Source organism: Musca autumnalis, unplaced genomic scaffold (assembly GCF_047663935.1).
Source record: "Musca autumnalis isolate F117 unplaced genomic scaffold, ASM4766393v1 scaffold_1, whole genome shotgun sequence".
Classification (NCBI taxonomy): Eukaryota; Metazoa; Arthropoda; class Insecta; order Diptera; family Muscidae; genus Musca; species Musca autumnalis.
Window position 1 is genome coordinate 69,067,729 of NW_027411644.1, and position 18,237 is coordinate 69,085,965.

The window sequence follows — 18,237 nt, forward strand, 5'->3', positions numbered from 1 at the left end:
ATATAATGCTAATTCATGATGGTTTACAGGGTCTCTTGCAAAAACTTCATCACGCCATAACGCGGAAGTTCGACTCACGGCGCATCTGTCCTTCGGGGTTTTTTCTGTCACCAAGGGCTTTCATCTCCAAAGGAATTATCTCTGCGCCAACATTTGTGTTCACAGTGTAATTTAAGCAATAGTGGGAGGCAGTAGGATTCTATCCATTGTCGAAAAGTTGTTCCACCTTAAATTGTGAAAGGACCCTAATTATTCCATTTTATTTAAGACTATTTTATGGTGGAGGGTATAAAAAGTTCGGCCCGGCCGCACTTAACGACTTTTTACTTGTTTATTTTTGGGGGCATTACAAAACATCATTATTTACATGCTACATCAGTGGTAAATGGTAGTTACCGTAACTACACACACCCATCCGCTCGCTCGCATTTGTCAAACACTCTTTAAAGCTCTGGCAAAGAGACAAATATTTATGATAGACGACAACATCCACAGAGCCATAGGTGATTGTAGTGCTGAAACCTCTGGCTTCTGTCACTATAAAAAATTCACCAAAATTGTTACAAAAGTTAATAGAAATTATGCAAAACGACCAAATGTAATTCCTCTTGCTGGTTGTCACAGTTATTGTTATTGTTACTGACAACAAGAACAACAATATGATTTCAACATTTCCCACAATTGGAGACAAAGTTGAATAGATACCCAAAGTTTGTAGAGAACGACAAGGATGATGATGATGATGACGATGATGACGATTTTATTCCTTAATTGCTTTTGGAAAACAAAACTTTGTCATTGGGCCAAAAGAAGAGGAAAGAATGATGAGAGACGCAAATGTCTGATGAATTTTGGGTCGGTAGCGAAAACACTTTAACATACATACACACACCCAACCACTCAACACACCACACGCAGAGGTTAACAGAGCAATGCACAATACATGCCATCAAAATCAAGTCATCGACATGGCTTTACATGAAGCAAAACAGACATCATTTCCCCAGCCAAAACAACAACAACAGCTACAACATAACATTGGCAATAATGATTTACAGTGACATGAACAAGAACAAATAATGACTTGAAATATCAAGTAAGCCCCAAAGCCTCGGGATTCGTATTATATAAAACAGAAGATCTCTAGATGTGCCTTTTATAAAACATATGATTTATGGGTGGTTCTTCTATAGAATAGAATACGTCTGGATTGATCTTCTATGAAACAGAAACATCTGGATAGGTCTTTTATGAAATATATGACTTCCGGATGTTCTTTTATTGCACAAAAGACCTCTGGGTGGGTCTTTTATAAAATAGATGACTTCCAGATGCGCTTCCTAGAGAATGTAAGACCTCTAGATTCAGATGTGTGAAAAGGTCTGGGTGGGTCTTCTATGCAATAGGAGACGTCTGTATGGTTGTTCTATAAAATAGAGGGCTTCGGGATGGTCCTATAGATCTGGAGGAGGACAGAGAGAGACAGGTCTGGAATGTTCTTATATGGAACAAATAACGCCTGGATGGTTTTTCCATGTATAGTCTGTATAGGTATTTTATAAACTACATGACCTTCGGGTTATCTTCTATGGACATAAGACCTATGGAAAAGCCTCGTATGGAACAGAAGTCAACAGAATGTGTTTCTGTAGAATAGAAGTCGTCGGCTTTGGTCATCTATGTACTAGACTACAATCTGCGGAATTGACTAGTGTCAGGCATGCTGAGTAGAGTCAGGGACGCCTACTAGAATCAGGCATACTGATTAGAATCAGTTATGTTCACGAGAGGCAGAGATAGATTTTAGAAAACAGGAGCTCGTTTTTATTGAAGACAAGTAGTCTTTTTATAGAAGAAGAGTAGGTCTTCTTATGGAGGAACAATTTTTTTTGCAAAATCTTGTGACTCCCCAAAACTGCACACCGTACTAAGGATATTTATTAAACACGACATTCGTGCTTGTGGTGCTAGTTGGTAGGAACATTGAAGTTGTATGCCGTAGTAACGACAAGATGGCAACGATTTTTAAACGATACGGAATTCATAAAAACACGCCGTATAGTTGCAGCACACACATCCAAAATAAAACGCAATGTTCCAAAAAGTGAAAGAAAAACCTCTCATTCGCAACCAAAACTCACTCACAATAGCTTTGTTTTCATTTGTTATGCCATCTGCCGTTCACACGGAGCCTGTCTGTTTGTCATTCGCTGATTCTGGTATGCATGATACAAGTGCTTGGTTTTTTTCTTTCGTTCCGTTCTGTTCTGAATTCCGTAACAAAAACCAAACTTTGTTTCACATTAATTTAAATATTTTATTTAGTTCGGTTGTTCCTGCTCTCATTTTCGGATTGGCACAAATAACAGTTTTTCTGGATTGTTGTTGTTGGAGTTTTGCTTCCTCAAAAAATGTTAATGTAGATTTGTGGCAAATGGTGGATGGAAAAACGTCTGTCCCTAACTGTCTGTAGAGAACTTTCACTTATGAAATGGCAGTAACGACTGTAGTTCCTTCCTTTGGGGGAAGAAGAGGGGAAGCTAATGTTGGACAAAATTAAACAAAAACAAGTAAAAAGTCGTTAAGTTCGGCCTGGCCGAACTTTTTATACCCTCCACCATAAAATAGTCTTAATTAAAATGGAATAATTAGGGTCCTTTCACAACTTTAGGTGGAACAACTTTTCGACAATGGATAGACTCCTACTGCCTCCTACTTTTGCTTAAATTACACTGTGAACACAAATGTTGGGGCAGAGATAATTCCCTTTGGAGATGAAAGCCCTTGGTGTGTGTATATTAAAAATCCCGAAGGACAGATGCGCCGTGAGTCGAACTTCCGCGTTATGGCGTGATGAAGTTTTCTGCAAGAGACCCTGTAAGCCATCATGAATTAGCATTATATCTTTGTTTGTTGTTTTTGTAGAGCACTTAAGCAACAGTGAACAAAGATATAACGCTAATTCCTGATGGCCCACAGGGTATCTAACAAAAATTTCATCACGCCATAACGCGGAAGTTCGACTCACGGCGGGATCTGTCATTCGGGGTTCATAATGTACTCACCAAGGCCTTTCTTCCCAAGAGGAATTTTCCATGCCCCAGACTTTCACCTCCAAATGTGTTCAGCTAGGTGAAAGGTACCACCTACGGGGCTATATCAAAGAGTCACCTATCTTTAAATTTTTTGTCGGAAAAGTTTTATAGCTGCAGGGAACTTATAGAGTCACATTGAGGGTAGTTTCATCAAAACAATGTAGACCCTCAAAAATTTACCCATGTTGACGAATTTTATGAAGAAATTTCGTGACCACTGACAATTCCCGAAAATCGGGAGGTACAGTTATATGAGGGATATACCAAAACATGGACCTATATTGACGATTATTTTTGAATAGACAAAACTGTAGCTAAAATTCTCAAAATACCGATCATTATAGCTAGTTCGGTTAAAAATTGCAGCTAAAATTCTCAAAATACCGAAAATCGGGAGGGGCTATACCAACACATGGACCTATGTTGACGATGTTTGGTGGAGATGTTTCATGACCACTGAGAACCTCAAATGGCAAATTAAAGCTAGTTCGGTTAAAAATTGTAGCTAAAATTCTCAAAATACCGAAAATCGGGAAGGTACCGATATATGGGGGCTATACCAAAACATTGACCTATGTCGACGATGTTTCGTGGAGATGTTTCATGACCACTGAGAACCTCAAATGTCAAATTACAGCTAGTTCGGTTAAAAATTGTAACTAAAATGCTCAAAATACCGAAAATCGGGAGGCAAGGTTATAAGGGGGCCATACCAAAACATGGACCTATGTTGACGATGTTTCGTGGAGATATTACATGACCACTGAGAACCTCAAATGTCAAATTGCAGATAGTTCGGTCAAAAATTGTGGCTAAAATTCTCAAAATACCGAAAATCGGGAGGTACCGTTATATGGGGACTATACCAAAACATGGACCTATGCCCATATCCTTTGGGGTATAAGTTTTTTGATCACTAGGAACCCTAAGTGCCAAATTATAGCTAAATCGGTCTGCAAATGTGGCGAAGAACGTCGGAATACCTCAAATCCGGAGGTACCGTTATATGGGGGCTATACCAAAGAGTGGACCGATATACCCCATCTTCGAACTTGACCTGCCTATGGAAAAAAGACCCTCGGGTGCAAAATTTCAGCACTCTATCTCAATTATTGCGGACGCTAGAGTGATTACAACAGACGGACAGACGGACAGACGGACATGGCTAGATCGTCTTAGAATTTTATCCTGATCAAGAATATATATACTTTATAGGGTCGCAAATGATTAGTTCGATGTGTTACAAACGGAATGACAAACTTAATATACCCTCCATACTATGGTGGAGGGTATAACAACAACGTCGACAACAGATTGTGGTCGGAAAAACATATTTTAACAATAACATAATAAAACTACAATGAGGGAAGAAGATGATCTGGTTATAGACGTCTAGGAGGTCCGCTAATAGAAAACCATGAGGTCGTCTTACAGAGGACCATGAGGTTTTTTACAGAAAGGTTTCTCGTAGGGGACCAAAGTTCTGCTTCTAAAAACCAGGGGGTTTTCTTACAGAAGACCAGGAGGTTTACTTATTGAAGGCCGGAAGGCCCTTTTTTGGAACTTTTGCAGACCAGGAGGTCCTTTTTAGGAAACCTGGAGACCTTAGAAAATCACGATTTCTTCTTTTGACAGACCAGGAGGTATTCTTTTGTTAGACCAGGCAGTCTTCTTTTACAAGACAGAACCTCTTACAGATGACTAGGAGATCTTCTTTTAGAAGACCAGCAGGTATTCTTATAGAAGAACAGGAGGTCCTTTTTACGAGACTTGGACGTTTTCTTTTAGAAGACCAGGAGGTATCCTTAGAGAGGACCGGTGGGTCTTCTTAACGAAGCAGACCAGTACATCTTGCATGAAGACCGGTGGGTCTTCTTATAAAATAAAGCTGTTATGATCATAGGATACCAGTTGGAGGTCATATAAAATACTAGTAGGACCTCTTAAAGCAGAATACCTATGGCCAGTAAGCCTTCTTATAGAAGACGACCAGATGGCCTTCTTCTAGAGGAACCATCAATTTTCTTCTAGAAAGCCAGGAGATCTTCGTTCGAAAGACCAGGAGGTCCTCTGATAGAAGACCAGCAGGTCCTCTTATAGGAGACAAGGAGGTTTTCTTACAGAATACCTAGAAGTCTTCTGTTAAAAGGCCAGTGAGTTCTGCTGATAGAGAACCAGAAAATATTCTTTTGGAAGACAAGTAGATCTGCTTATAGCAGACAAGGAAGTCTTCTTTTCTAAGTCCAAGAGAAAGTAAGGAAGCCTTATAGAAAGTAAGGAAGCCTTCTTATATAAGATAAGGAGATTTGCTTCATATAGAAGACCAGTAGTGCGATTCTCTAATTCATGTTTTGAGTTACCGACAAAAATCGGTTAAATTAAAATTTGTATAAATGCACTAATTAACGATAATTCCGGTAAATTAGCGACGAATAAACAGTAGTCGTAAAGTTCTACCGATAGTAAAAGTGTTATCAACTTTTGTTAAACTTTTCGTTCATAACATTGCTTTTTAATGTTACCGGTCTTTGTCGATAACTCAAAAAATGATTTAGAGAATCGCACTACTGATTTTAGGTAGCCAGGATGCCTTCTTTTGGAAGATCAGGAGTTTTTCTTATAGATGACCAAGAGATTGTCTTATAGAATACCATGGGGTCTAGTTATAGAACACAAGGAAACCTGTTTATAGAAAATCAATAGGTCTGATTCATATAGAAGCACAGGATGCCTGCTTTAGGAGGCCAGGATGACTTCTTTTGGAAAACCAGTAGGCCTTCTTTTGGAAGATCAGGATGTCATCTTTTAGGAGAACAGTAGGTCTGCTGTTAGAAGACCTGAAGGTATTCTTTGGGATGACAAGGAGGTCTACTTATAGAAGACCAGGAAGTTTTCTCTTAGAATACTAGGAGGTTTTCTCACAGAAAACCAGAAGATCAATAGGTCTTCGTGTATAAGGCAAGAGGTATTGCATTGGAAGGCCAAGAGGTCCTTTTTTAGGAGACCAAAAGGTCTTCTCATGAAAGACAAGGGGACTTCTTATGCCTTGGAAGTCCAGGAGGTCATCTTTAAAGACGGCCAGGAGGTCCTCTTATAGGAGACTAGGATATATTCTTTTAGGAAACCAGTATGTTTACTTTTAGAAGGTCTTCTTCTAAAAACTAGGAGGTGTTATTTTAGAAGACTGGAGGTCCCTATATAGGAGACCAGAATGATTATTTATTTTGCAAGAAGGCCAGGAAATCTTCTTTTGAAAGACCAGAAGGTTGTTTTTTAGAAGACCTGGATGTCTTCTTATAGAAAACCAGGATGTTTGCTTATAGAGATCCAGGAGGTATTCCGTTAGAGGGACAGGATGTATTCTCGTGAAAGACCAGGAGGTTTACGTACAGAAGACTAGGAGGTCAGTTAAAGGAGTGACTCCCAGTTGTAAGGCCCAATTAAAGCCATTTTCCCTGATGAAACATTTTTAGTATATGTATTTATACCCTCATCATTTGCGGTCTCGACACATAAGAAGCATGGCATTCTTGCCGAAGTCATATCTGATAAAAGACTAAAGACCAAGTTCGACCTAATGAAAAGATTTCAGAATCACATTTGAATTAGGTCGAACTTGGTCTTTAGTCATTTACCATATATGACTTAAGCAAGAATGTCATGCTTCTTATGTGTCGAGGCCTTTATGCTAACGAGGGTATATACACTTTCATAGGGCAAAATGTGCCTCATCGACATAATGGTTTTAGACCCCAAGTATGTTTGGACGAAATGTGTTTCAGACCATTTGGAGTTGATTTAGCCATGTCCGTCCGTCTGTCTGTCTGGCTGGAGCGCACGATAACTCTCGAACGGATCAACCGATTCGGTCCAAAATTTGGCATTCGTAATATTTTGTCCAAACTTACTTTAAGTTCGAAGATGGGTTATATCGGTCCACTCCTTCCTGTACGACAACACTTGAAGGAAGTAACCGATTTGGTTCATACACAATCCGAGAGGAGCCCTTTAACGACACTCGTTCCAAAATTTGTGTGGGAGGCAACCGAAGGAGTGTTCCGATGTAGTCCATATTCGGATGTAATCCAAGTCTCTAAGAAATAATGTACAAAGTTAAGACCAAACCGGTTAAGACCAAAGGTTTATCTTAGGCACTAGTCATTTTAGTTGGCGTCGCCTGAGGAAGTATGGACTTGCCCCAAAAAATTGCACAGTCGTAAAAGGGGCCGCAAGGCGAACATGTTTGAAACAAATTCAAAACAGTTCGAGAAGAGCTATAATTTTCCCAAAGGAGTTGGCCGATATAGTCAATATTCGAACCTGATATATGCATGGAAGTAATATTTCCCCATCCCTAGTTTGGAATAACTTGGTTATTCCCATCGTGCGAAAATTTGTGGGGGTAACTAACGGAAGGGATAGACCGATATCAAATTTAAACTAAGTTTGGACAAAATTTACGAGACCTTAAATTGGAACCAAATAGGTTTATTCTTCGAGAGTTATCGTGCACACCAGCCGGTCAGACAAACGGACGGACTAAATGTTAAATGTTGATAGCTTGTTGATAATTTTTGCCTCCAAAATCAATGATTATGGCTTCATAAAAATGCCACAAATTGTCCGGCACAAAATTAAGTGAACACGAAATTTTAACTTAAAATCAAATCAACATAAAATCGGCGGTTTAAATGAATATTAGACGACAATGATGATGATGGTGAGTTTATGACCGGACAAAGTGGTTGCTTGTCTTTTTGGTCCGCTTGTTTGGTTGCTCGTTTTGTTGGTCCGGTATCCAACAACATCTGGTTCGTAGTCATCAATCATTTGAGAGGTGTTAATAAATTTTAAATTAAATACAATTTTTTATTGGCCATAACTGCAGGCGGTGTCCTCTCCTACAGGAGGAATAAATGGCTGGCAATTAAAGTGGAGCAAAGCGAATGATAGCCTGGAATAATGAGCCGTAAAGCTCTTTTAATATTTATGAAGGATATAAAAATTTAAAAGAAAAGAGAAAACAACACCATAAGAACCTTTTGGTGATACAAAATGAGCTGTGGAATGGGAGACAAATGATGCCATTATTTGAAGCATAACTGCAAACAAGATTCGGGCATTCTTCATTTAAGTTGTAACACAAAGCCTTTTGTTTCCGTTTTCCTGTTTGAAAACATAAACATTAACCACACTCACATATACAGCAAAATATTTTTTATGACCACTGCACCCTCCCTACGTCGATCTTTCGTTTCCTTCTTCAGTCATGAAAGGAGTGAACCGTATCAAATCTCTTAACGACTCAATGTTGTTGAATCAAAATCTTTACCCAACTTTAGTTTCCTCATGAAATAGGTTGTTAGGCTTAAAGCTTAAAAGTGTTAAAATTAGCGGTCGGTGTACAATCTCTGCTCTTGCAGACAACAACAGTTTATCAGTTATGGTCCAGAGGATGTTTTTTTTTCTTTCACTATATTTTTCATTCTTCTCCTTCGGTCACCAACCATGGCAACATTGATGCGAATACTTTTTGGCATTACTTTAAATTGAGTTGTTGTGTTTTTTGCTTTTGTTTTTATAGTTTAGTGATTTCATCATGACAACAAACAGGCAACAACAACAACGCTGATATTAGTCCTTCAGTTTTTTAACCAGAAAATGTTTACCAAACATTAAAGGCAACGACTTTAAACAGTCTGAGCATGAACTGGTGTTGTTGTAAAAGAAAACAAGTAAAAAAGTATCAGTCGGCTGTGTCGACAGAGATAAACCCTCAGCTTATGTGAATTTAAAATTTCATCTGCGGAAAAATATAATGTATTTAGGGTCTTTTCGCAATTTTGTGGCCCTTTTGGACATTTGAGCTAGCCTACAGAAATGCGGATTAGGAAGGATTAAAGTTCAAAAGTGTTGCGGAGGAGATACTTAAAGGAATGGAGCGACATGGTCCATTATGGAAGTGGAACTTATTTTGAGAGTCATATCTTTTCGATAGATATCGCGCCCACTAGTAATTTCAGTGGGTCATCGTATAACTTTTGGACCAGTATGCCAGGTAGCATGGACATGTCCGCGGAAAACATAATATCTCTGTAAACAGGACCACAACGAACAGCACAGCATCGGTATACATTTCTAAAGGTTCTTCGAACAGACCCTAAACTTCACTTAGACCCAAATGCTGAACTATGGGCCATTTTAGAAGTAAAACTAAATATGGACAAAATATTAGGAGATCCAAAGTTAGGACCAAATTGGTTGCCCCTTCAAGAGATATCGTGCATACCATTTTAGTGAAATTGTTTTTAAATATTGGTGCGAAGTACCGGAAGTTGTGGACCGGTATTGTCCATCTTTAAACTGAAACTAAATATGAAGAAACTAAATATGAAGAAACCCAAATTTTGGACCAAATCGGTTGATCAGTTCGAAAGTTATTGTGCTCTCAATATACTGCATACGAGTATGGAGGCGTTTTTACACCTTTTGATCTGTTTTCTCAAGAAGTATAAACTTGCCACTGAAAAAACTTTTACTGTCGTAATGGAGGCAGCGAATGTAAGTTGCTTCAACAAAAGTCAAGTGATTCGAGAGCAGGTCTTAAAGTGAACTTATCCGAAATTTTGTGTGGGAGTTACCCGAAGAAGTAGGCAAATATAGTCTGTATTCGAACCCGATCCATATCTGCTTTATATATTAGGATGTGTGAAGTATGGACCAAATCGGTCACTCTCTTCAAGAGTTATCGTGCGCACAATTTTTCCGAACATTTATGAACTTTTTTGGAGGAGATACCTGAAGGAGTGGACCGATATGGCCCATCTTCGAACTTAAACTAAGCATGGACAAAATATTACGAAGGCCAAATTTTAGAACAAATCGGCAGATCCGTTCGAGAGTTATCTTGCGCTCAAATAGTCGTTCAGGCTATTTTCTCACGAAGTATGGTTTTGCCCCTGATGAAACTTGTATCGTCGTATAGGGGGCAGTGAATACAAGTTGTTGCAACAAAAATCAAAGCGATTCGAGAGCAGGTCCTAACCTAAACTTTTCCGAATTTTTGTGTAGGAGATACCCGAAGGTGTGGACCAATTGAGTCCATATTATAACCTGATCTATATCTGCTAGATATATTAGAATGCGTAAAGTATGGACCAAATCTGCCACTCACTTCAAGAGTTATTGTGCGCCCAATTTTTCCGAACATTTATGAACTTTTTTGGAGGAGGTACCTGAAGGCGTGGGCCGATATGGCTTATCTTCGAACTTAAACTAAGTTTGGACAAAATATTACTAAAGCCAAATGTTGGACCGAATCGGCAGATCTGTTCAAGGGTTATATTGCGCTCCAACCACTACAACTGGTGTCATAGGGGTTTTTTTGCAACTTTCAGGCTATTTTCATAGGAAGTATGGAATTGCCCCTGATGAAACTTGTTCCGTCGTACAGGGGACAGTGAATACAATTTGGAACAACAAAAATCAAAGCGATTCGAGAGCAGGTCCTAAACTGAACTATTCCAAAACGTTGTGTGGGAGGTTCCCGCAGGAGTGGTCCGATGGAGGGTTTAATGATGCTGGGCGAGCAAATATTTTCTAAGCATTAAATTTCAAAAGCACGTTTAATGGTGAGGGGTATGCGGCTTCGAAAAGATTTGATCCTATAAAAGCCTTATTGATCCTAATTGGTCGTATATAAGATGACCAACTGGCTTCCTATAAGAAGAAGACTACTGACCCATAGAAAGACCTCCGGACATTCTATAAGAAGATATAGTGGCCTTCCAAAATAATACCTTCTATAAAACTGATCAAAACAGCTTTCTCGTCTATAAGAATGCCTGTTGGGCCCGCTAACCTACCGATTGTAAATTAAAAGCCCTAATTGCCTTCTATAAGAAGACCTATTGATTGCTTGGTATTCTTATTGGTCTTATATAAGCAGACATACTAACTCTCAAAAAGGACCATCTGATCTTCTATTAAATATTACTTACTTATTCCTAACCTCTTTTACCTTGCAGTGTAGAGGTTTTTGCAAAGACTTCTTCAGTTCGCCCTGTCTTGAGCCATGGATTTGGCCGTTGTGGGCTCTATATTTCGTTCGGTTAATGCGTGTATCCATCCATGTTTTCCTTCTTCTTCCTTCGCTTCTTGTACCTGACGGTCTTGCCTCCCATACTTGTCTTGGTAGTCGATTGTCTGGCATTCTGACAACATGTCCAAACCATCTTAAGTTATTTTTGTCTAACTCGATTCTTTGGTGGCTCAATTTCTAGAGTGGTTCTTATAGTGTCATTTCGCACTCTATCCCTTCTAGTTTTTCCTGCAACTCGCCGCAGATATTTCATTTCTGCAGACTGAATTTTACTTTGGTTTTTTGTTGTGAGGGCCCACGATTCACTCCCGTACGTAAGCATCGGTATGTATGTTGATTTAAATACTGCTAGTTTGGTGTTCTTGGTTACCTCTCTTTTGCTAATGAAGTTTTTGTTTAGGCTGTAATATAGACTTGCAGTTGCAGATATTCTACGGTTAAGATCATTGTCTGCTTTGCCGTCATCGCTCAGTACCACAACAAGATAACAAAAATTTTGAACTTGTTTGAGTGGTTGTGTTCCAGTAAATAGTTGATGTTGACTTTTATTTCAGCTAATTATCATTGTCTCGGACTTCTTTGTGTTGATACGTAGCCTTCGCTTGGTCATTTCTTCAGCGAAAATATTAATGTTTTGTTGCAGGTTTTCTTGGTTGTGAGCTATTAGGGTCACATCGTCGGCATATGCTAGCATTGATATATTTTCAATGGTTGTAGTTCCAAATTTCCAATATTCATCCGTTTAAATGACTACTTGCACGTTTTTATTATATCATCCATTAGAATTATAAATAGATATGGGCTTCAAATGTCTCCTTGCCTTACTCCTTGGTCTGTTAAAAATTCATCCGAAACAGCGTTGCCAGTTCGCACGTAGTTCCGACAGATTTTACAGAAGCTTCTTATTCGCCTGATAAGGTTTCTGTCCACGTTTCTTCTTTCAATAACCGTTCATATTTCTGGAGTAGATTTTCCCAGCTACTTATAGAAGTGATTTTTCTATATGGTTCTGGCGCAATTCATTCACACCCGTCTTAAATATGGGGTTGATTATGGCTATCTGCCAGTTGTTGGGTATCGTGGCCGTCGTCCATGCTGCGTTTATTACATCGAGTAGCATTTCTTCACCTGCCTGACCCATGAATTTCAGCAGTTCTGGGCTATACCACCATGTTTCACTTTCCCAGTTTAATTTGTGTTATGCCGGACTAAGTTCTTGTCTTGTCATTTGGTTTGTTCCACTTCATCTGCTTGGGGAATTGGTGCTTATTCCGTAACCGGCGTGCTGTCTCCATTTAGCAACTCTTGAAATATTCTCGCCAACGGGCCATTATCTTTTGATCGTCTCTCAACAACTTCTTTACTGCGGATGATTAAATTTATTCTTTTGGTCTTTTTCAGGTTTTTTAGGGTTCTATAGAAAAGTTTTTGATTCTGATTATAATTTTCATCCATGAAGTTTCTGAATTCCTCCCATGATTCGGATTTGGATTGACGCACAACTTCTTTGACTTTTATTCGCTGTTCCTTATAGTGATTGTAACTTGCTGGCGTTCTATGAAATCATTAAATCACCTCTTAGTTTTGTTTACGAACTTACCAATCTCTTCTAATAGAACCGCAATATGTCATGTCTGCTTTAATTACCATTCAAATAGTTTCTCTTTAAGGTGCCCTCTTCCTTTTCATTCAAAGTACTTTTTCTCAACGGTTTAAGGGCAACAATTTTCTAAACTAATTTTATTTATTGCCAAGAATTCCTCGTTACCGCCAATAGCAATTACCATGCAACCATGCACCGCAAGTCAAGAACCTTGTTGCTATCTGTGTCAGTTTAAATTTTTCTCTAACTTTTTCGTTGTAGTTATTTGAAATCATCGTATGTTCTACTTATTGTTGTTTGTTGGTTGGCTTCTTGTTTCAAACTCATTTACGAAGTAATTAATGGGTCTTGCCCAATGAAACCTTAAACATAGTTCCTGGCCTTTCCTACCGGCAAAGGAATAAACAATAATAAAGCATTAATTTTATAAAGCAAGGGGGATACACAACATATCACTCATTTACACAAAGAGTGACATATTTCAAAAAATCCAATTTAGAGAAAAACGCGTTTTAAGTTGGCGATTTGGTAATTTGACTCCCCAATTTAAAAAGATTATTACACAAAAAAATATAATAACTACTACAAAAAACTACCGAGATATCAGTTCTAAATTTCTGTGCAAGATCTAGCATGATTTTAAGGGTATTTGTGCTTCATAAATTCAAAAAACTATTTTGTTGAATTATGTTTTACCCGTAGAACATGAGCTGTAATTCGATGAGTTTTAGAGATGTGAACATAAAAATTTGACACAAAATAAAGTAGACTTCGTAGCAAAAATAGAACTTACTCACTCAGAAAATGCTTTTTTGGAGTTATGCCACCCTTTGAATAAATTAGCGATATGGCCATATGCATGTGGAGGGGATTACGTTACATTTAAGTGTGCTGGACAAGTGGTTGTTAAAAGGGATAATACGAGGATGGTTGGAAGCACCAACCAGAAGGAATTTCTATAGAAGACACATGAAAGTCCAGTAGGTTTTTTATATAGGAACAGCAAGTCTTCTTATGGAGAAGCTGTTAACGACCACTATTTGGGAGCAATAGGTGTTCTTTTAAAGGAAAAGTTGATATTATAATTGTGGATTTAGGTCATCTTATAGGCTGACAGTAGGTCATCATATTCAGGACCAGTTGGAATTTATATAGGGGGCCAATAGGTCTTGTTATAAAGGGAGAGTAGTAGCTCTTGTTACACTGTGCAACACGAAAATTATTAACCATATTCTGACACCGCAGTGAGATAGAACACCAAAAATGAGAAGACACGTGTCTCGCCGTTTTTCCCTATCTCATCAACTTTCGCGGTTATAGGCCTCCAAAGGTTTGAGGCTTTGATGTAAAAGGGGTCATTTAATCAGGACTAAATCTTCCAAACCGTTAGGAAAATTGAATTTATCTCAGAGGCAAAGTTGTAGCTCTTGTCTTAAAGAACAAAAATTGTGAACACATATAATCCATCAAACTACATCTGCAAGGTCAAAATCGACATGCTCAAATTTCTTTTAAAATTTTTCTCAAGTTTTGTAATACAGCTATCAAACCGATCAAATTTGAAGAAAACAACCAACTACAAAAATGTACCTCAGATCTTAATAAACATCTTTCTAGAATATACGAACTCTGTAGAAACGGATCATAATGGTCAAAATAGCAAAACAATTGCGATTTTTATCCTCTTTTCTAGGATTCTGCTCCATACCTCCAACCGTTTAAAATTCAAGAAAACAATCAACCATAATAGAGTAGCAATGACATCAATAAACAACTTTCTGGAATATGCGAAATGTCTATGAACGGTTCTTAATGGTAAAAATATCAAAAATCTTTTGAAAATATCCAATTTGTATACTTTTTTCTCCGACTCTGGTCCAAAGATACGCAACCGCCCAAAAATTAAGGATACCGCCAACCACAAAAATGTACCTAAGATTTCAATAAACAACTTTTTAGAACATATGAAGATTCTAGGAATGCTTCGTAGGGCTGAAATTCACGAACAATTAAATTTTTTTAACATTCCCCCTGCTCAGGTTTGGAAATAACAATCTTTTAAAAACTCAAGGGGATTTTAAAGTTTTGTTATTTACGGACCTGAACAGGAAAGAATGATCTAAAATAATCGAATTTGAGCTTGAAGAATCGTTCCTAGAATCTTCATTTGTTCTAGAAACTTGTATGTTGAAATCTATGTATGTTAAATTTTTGGAGTTGACTGAATCCTTAATTTTTGGGCGGTTGACCAGAGTCGGAGAAAAAAATATAAAAAGTTGATATTTTCAAAAGATTTTGGCTATTTTTAAGATTAAGAACCGTTCATAGACATTTCGCATATTCCAGAATGTTGTTTATTGAAGCCTTTGCTACACTATTGTGGTTGACTGTTTTCTTGAATTTTTAACGGTTTAATATCTATGGAGCCGAAACCGAGAAAAGAGGATAAAAATCGCAATTGCTTTGCTATTTTGACCATTAAGATCCGTTTCTACAGAGTTCGTATATTCAAGAAAGATGTTTATTAAGATCTGAGGTACATTTTTGTAGTTGGTTGTTTTCTTCGAATTTGATCGGTTTGATAGCTGTATAACAAAACTTGAGAAAAATTTTAAAAGAAATTTTACCATGTCGATTGACCTTGCAGATGAAGTTTGATGGGTTATATGTGTTCACAATTTTTGTTCTTTAAGACAAGAGCTACAACTTTGCCTCTGAGATAAGTTCAAATTTCCTAACGGTTTGGAAGATATAGTCCTGACTAAATGACCCTTTTTACATCAAAGCCTCAAACCTTTGGAGGACTATAACCGCGAAAGTTGATGAGATAGGGAAAAACGGCGAGACACGTGTCTTCTCATTTTTGGTGTTCTATCACACTGTGGAGTCAGAATATGGTTAATAAAACATGACTCAAAAAATTACACACAGTGTTATAGAAGAGCTGTTGCCCCTCTTATAAGAGACCAGTTGATCCTCTTATAGAAGGCCAGTAGGCTACCTTAAAGAGGAACAGAAGGTCTTCTAATGAGACCAGTAGTTCCTAATATAAAAGACCAGTGGATCATCGTAGAGAAGAGCCTGGTGAGAAACTCAGGTCCAGACTGTCGAAGTCTGGAAATGGGTTGGGTGGTCCCAATACTGAAGCCAGGCCAGAATGCCAGCAAGACTTCCCTCATAGAAGACTATTAATCATCTTATAGAGGGCCTTCTATTAGAGAAGGCAGTAGGTCTTCTATTAGAGAAACTGTAGGTCCTCGCATACAAGACCTGAAGATCTTCTGTAGGAGGCCAGTAGCTATCCTCATGTAAGGCCAGTATGTCTCATTCACTCATAGAAGACCAGTACGTCGTTTCATAGACCCGAAGATTTTCTCATAGAAGACCTGTAGGTCTTCTCTTAGAGGAACTGTAAGTCCGCGTATAGAAGACGTGTAGATCCTCTCATAGAAGACATGTATGTCTTCCCATAGAAGGCCCCTAGGTCTTCCCATAGAAGGTCTTTCCATAGAAGACTATAGGTCTTCCCATTGAAAACCAGTAGGTCTTCCCATAGAAGACCTGTAGGTCTTTCCATAGAAGACCTGTAGGTCTTCACATAGAAGACCTGTAGGTCTTCCCATAGAAGACCTGCAGGTTGTCCCATAAAGACCAGTGAGTCTTCTCAAAGAAGACCAGTAGGTCTTCTCAAAGAAGACCAGTAGGACTTCCCGTAAAAGGTCTGTAGTTCTTCTCATAGAAAGCTAGTAGATCAGTATTTCTTCTCATAGAAACCAGTAGATCTTCCCATAGAAGTCTGTAGGGTTTCTAATAGAAGACCTGTAGATATTCTCATAGAATACGAGTAGGTCTTACCATTGAAGGCCAGTAGATCTTCCCATTGAACACCAGTAGATCTTGTAATATAGAAGCAATAAGTCATGTTATACAAGAACTGTATGTCTTTATTTAGAAGACCCGTTGGTATTTTTATACCCTCAGCATTTTTGCTAACAAGGGTATATACACTTTGATACGGAAAAAATGTGCCTCATGGAAATAATGGTTTTAGACCCCAAGTATGTTTGGACGAAATCCGTTTCAGAAAATTTGGAGTTGATTTAGCACTGTCCGTCCGTCTGTCTGGCTGGCTGCAGCGCACGATAACTCTCGAATGAATCAACCGATTCGGTCCAAAATTTGGCTTTCGTAATATTTTGCCCAAACTTAGTTTAAGTTCGAAGATGGCTTATATCAGTTCGAAAATGTTCGAAAAATTTTTGCGCACGATAGCTCTTGAAGGGAGTAACCGATTTGAAACATACTCTCCACATTGTAAAATTTCTACTAGACTTAGATGGGGTTCCAATACGGACTCAATCGGTCCACTCCTTCGGGCACCTCCCACACAAAATTTAGGATAAGTTCAGATTAGGACCAGCTTTCAAATCGCTTCGGTTTTTGTTGTAACATCTTGTATTACCCGCACCCTATACGACGGTACAAGTTCTATCTGGGGCAAATCCATACTTCCAGAGAAAATAGCCTGAGAAATGCAAAAAACCCATACGACACCGTGTGTAGTGGTTGGAGCGCAAGATAGCTCTCAAACGGATCTGCCGATTCGGTCCAAAATTTGGCATTCTTAATATTTTGTCGAAATATAGTTTAAATTCGAAGATAGGCCATATCGGTCCACTCCTTCAGGTACCTCCCAAACAAAAGTTCAAAAATGTTCGGAAAAATTGTGCGCACGATAACTCTTGAAGGGAGTGGCCGATGTAATCCATAATTTGCACATCCTAATATATCTACTCCTTCTGGTACCTCTCACACAAAATTTCGGATAAGTTCACTTTAAGACCTGCACTCGAATCAATTTGATTTTTGTTGATGCTATTTGCATTCGCTACCTCCATTACGACGGCAAAAGTTTTTTCAGGGGCAAGTCCATATTTCTTGGGAAAGTAGCCCGAAAGGTGTAAAAAACCCCTGTCACCATGTGTAGCGGTCGGAGAGCACGATAAGTCTCGAACTATTCAACCGATTTGTCCCACATGTGGTTTTCGTCATATTATATCCAAACTTAGTTTCATGGGGCAATACCGGTTCACAACTTACGGTACTTCTCCCCAATATTTAGAAAATTTCACTAAAATGCTAGGACGATATCACATGAAAGGGGCAACCAATTTGGTCCAAAATATGGATCTCCTAATATTTTGTCAAAATTTAGTTTAACTTCTAAAATGGCCCGTATCTGTCCTCCTTAAGGGTACCTCCCCCTCGAATGTTCAACATTTGTGTCCTAGTGCACTTAATTCCGAATCCACATTTTTGTCGGCAAGTTCAAATGTGCAAAAAGGGCCACAAAATTCTAAAGCGACCTTAAATACATTCGATCTGTCCGAAGGTGAAAGTTTCACTTCACATTGGCTGAGGGTATATATCTTTCGGCA